Below are 4,112 nucleotides of genomic sequence, written 5' to 3'. Positions count from 1 at the left end.
ATCCCCTCCTCACATTGGATAACATATCAGGGGTGACAGTGTCAAAGGCATTAAATATTTTCTGCCTTAACTGCTCCAAGTTTTGAATTTCTTCATGGCCGTAAATTTTAGATTTTATGTACCCCCATAAAAAGAAATCATTCACCGAGAAGTCAGGTGAAATTAAACGTCAGTCTAAACAAAACTGTCATTTTTGAAAACTTGTCAAAATTTGGACACACGCTAAATGGACTTGATTTTCCTATGTCTCGAAGTCTGTGGACTTTTCTGTATAATCTCACAGTAATTTAATAGATTGCTCGTCATATTATATCAGCTCGTAGGAGATTAGGAAAAAAAAAGATATTTATAGTATAAAAAATTAATTTATTTAACAAAATTTAATTAAAGATGTGACAAAATAGTTACATTTCTATTGGTTCTATCGGACTTTTTTCGACTATATAAATCTTTATTTTTTGTAAACTTTAATGCATAAAATATTTTCAATATGGCAATTTCAATGATGTAAATACGAGCATTTCTCAATATGGGTGGTGAAATTCTATAGTTTTCATTATATCAAACAGCCTCTGAATGTTTTCTTCAGTGCAAAAACTCTAAAACTAAAGATTTATATAGTCGAAAAAAGTCCGATAGAACCAGTAGAAAGGTAACTATTTTCATATTTTTAATTAAATTTTGTCAAATAAATTAATTTTGTTATACTATAAATATCTTTTTTTTCCTTATAAATAAACACATTTGCATCCCATTTTAGCCAAGTAAGATATACAAATTACCAAAACTTAGAAAATAACAGTTCACAAAAGTTCAACAAAAAATTCTACACGCGTTTTTAAAAAGTAACATATAACCACGCACTATGTCATTCCAGCAAGCGAATACGACACAGCATAGGTTTCCGGACTAAACGACTGGTGTATTTACACCACTCAATAGGCGTGTCGGGTTTGCCGAGCGGTTTCCGATGCAGTCGCTTTCTTTCGCATCTGTTATAGGTAATTTGTGTCTGTGTGGTGATTATTGACTGCATCCTCAATTAAATTTTGAGTTTTTTTTTAACTTAGTCAGAGTCACGACTAAACCTGCTATTTCATAAATTTTAGTGTAAATATTTTTCAACTCCACCGATGACAGATTTTTTTTCTCGTAAAATAATCCCTCTAGTATTTATTAAATTTTTTTGGCCTCTTGTAAAAAAACGCATAGTTTTTGAGAAAAAAATTTTTGGAGAATTTATTTTTCCAAAGCAGGCCTACAAGATATACAGGGGGTTCCAATATTTCGGGTACATAAAAGAACTATATATTTTTTGAATCAAAATAAGTTAATTGCATATCATTTACCTTTATACAAAAGTGCTTAGCTTGTCCGTTAGAGGGCATCAATAAAAATAAACCCGAACGTTAATTCATTTAAAATTTATTAATTTTTATAAGCTTTTTATGAAGCTTATTGTCAAATATAATTTGTGATACTAACATAGAATTTTCCATATTTTTGCCAACTAGATTATTAGAGCATAATAGATTTTATGCGTCTCCATAGCTTGATGTGACAACACATATTTTTTTGAAAATGAGCTTCAGAAAAATGCCCACCTAATTGTTCGTGTAAGGGTAGTTTTTCAATTTCACTTTAAAAACTTTATGATCATTATTTAGCATTTTTCATGAACTTTCCAAAAAGACGCCATAAGTGGGGTGTTGCCGTTTAAGATTTTCAATTGAGTAGGGGTGCCTTCTAAGAGGTAGGTCGGGCTGGTTCAAAAAATACGTCATATGTATTCCCCCTCGATAATATAGAAACGGTATTTTTTATTTTTTGATATCTTTTTTGGTTTAAAAATTATAGCCATTGTAAGTTTTCAGTGGCCCACCCTGTATTAAGCCTGGTAATATTTCTGCAATACATATAATAAACTAGAATAATATTTAGCATAGTTTAAATGCGAATGAAATATAGACAGTTTACAAATATACATTAATAACAACATTTCAGACAAGTTATAAATTTAACAGAATGCTAATGACAAGTTTAAACATGCACGACCATTTCTGATTAGCCTCATCGAACTTAGTAGATTAATGGCAAATTAAATAAATCCCCATATATTAGTATTTTGTTTAAAACGGCACATCAAAGTTGCATATTGGGTTTGCATGTAGTTTTGCGATGGACTACTAAATAATCAAATAGACTGGCACAACCGAAGCTATTTGCATATTACACATCGCTGTACTTGATCCCGGGCCTTGTGCGTGGCCCATATTCCAATTAATTTCAACTAAAATTAGCTTCACTTTGCAATAGTCCAAAGGGTCTGCTTATTTTGGTTCACCCATGTGAAAATTGCAGCGCGCACAAAGGCCGCGTATGTAAAATTTACTTTAACCATTTCGTGCTTCTTCCATTATTAAAATTAAAAATTCCTTGCAGCGTGCATATACTGAATTATTTAGTTTAATATCCTCTAAAACCATTTCGGGTCATAGTTATACGAATATTTAATTTCTATTGTTGTGGTCTACATTGCAGAACAGAGACCTCTCAAAACTACTGGATCATGCCTGTGCAAGGATATTTTCATTAAATTTTAAGTCAAATACAAGGTTTCCCGTATTATGTACTCCATAGATATGTAGAAAACATGAGCGATACAAAATAGTTAATGAAAAAATGTTTCTTACCAAACTCACACCACTGTAAGATAACCATTAAAGGCCATAATTCGAACTTAATTAAAGGCATTTATTTTATGGGAAAATGTATATTTAAAGAAAAAAATAGCAACATGAAATAAATTATTAAGAAAGTATATACAGGGTGGCGCACCTCATTCGCCTCGGTTGATTATACGAAAACGGAAAGATGTAGAAAAAACATATTTTATGGGTATATGTGGGGAGGTAATGTGCACAATTTAAAATTATTTTCAAATGTACAAGGTGTTTCAGAACTAAGATCCATACCAAAGTTATATTTTTTCTTATGGGACACCCTGTATTTTATTTCATTTTTGGATTCTTGAGCTCAAAAAAGGTACTTATTGTAAGGGTTAAATATGTTTAAAATCTTTGGTTTTTGAGATATTTAAAGATATTTGAAAATGCATCCTATAATAAAAGAGTTTGTCAGCACCCTGTACATTACTTTTCAGAATTAATTCTTGTGCTGAGTTTAAAAGTAGAGAAATAAACTTTACAGAAAAATGTTATTCCTTCCTTAAATGTATACAGGGGTAATTTTAAAACCATAAAATATATAATAAAAGTGTTGCTCACATGTGTAACTTGAGTCTTAAATAAATACTAATATTTTTAGGGGTAGTATATGTCGACTCTCGAAACACATCTATGAGGTTTTTTCACTTCGCAACTCTTTAAAATTAAAATTTCTTGAAAAAAAAATGGATTTTTTATTTTTACTTAAAAAACAATATCTTGATAATATGGCAATATAGGTAGTAGATTAAATTTACAAGAAAGAAAATTCGAAAAAAATCTAGTGGTTCTCAACATTTAAACAAAGATTTTTTTTAATTTTCAAAGTAAAATAACTCGGTTATTTAGGACCTTTTGAAAAATACGATTTTTGAAAATTCATCGCCTCGGGGGTAATATTAAAGGGAAACATTTGTATAAAAATTTCTAACTCTGGCCTAGAACTACAGTTTTCACAGAGTTTCCTTAAATGACGTAATTGAATACTGAGAAGCTATTTCTCTCTCTCTCTATCTACATCATAAAAATAAAATCACAAATATTCGTTTTTTTTTTCAAAAATTTTCGGAAGCATTAGAAATTTTTAAACTTTTAATGTGGCATTTGGATCAGCACGAAATTACGCAACTTTGTCTCAATTTAACCGACATCGTTCGTATCTTTTCTAGTTTCCGAGATCCCAATGATAAAGCTCGAATTTGGGACACCCTGCACATTCCAGCAATAAAAGGAATGTAGGAGCGATCAAGTATTATGCGGACGAAGTTAAAGGGATATACCGGGTGTTTCTCAAAAGTGGCGCAACCCTATAACTTTTTTATTTTTTAGATAAACGAGATTTGGTACTTCAGTATATGACATAAATCAGGATTGATTGACGTATTC

This window comes from Sitophilus oryzae, unplaced genomic scaffold, assembly GCF_002938485.1.
Source record: "Sitophilus oryzae breed Bouriz unplaced genomic scaffold, Soryzae_2.0 scaffold_140_pilon_pilon, whole genome shotgun sequence".
Classification (NCBI taxonomy): Eukaryota; Metazoa; Arthropoda; class Insecta; order Coleoptera; family Curculionidae; genus Sitophilus; species Sitophilus oryzae.
The sequence above is the reverse complement of the archived record's forward strand: the minus strand, read 5'-3'. Positions refer to the sequence as shown.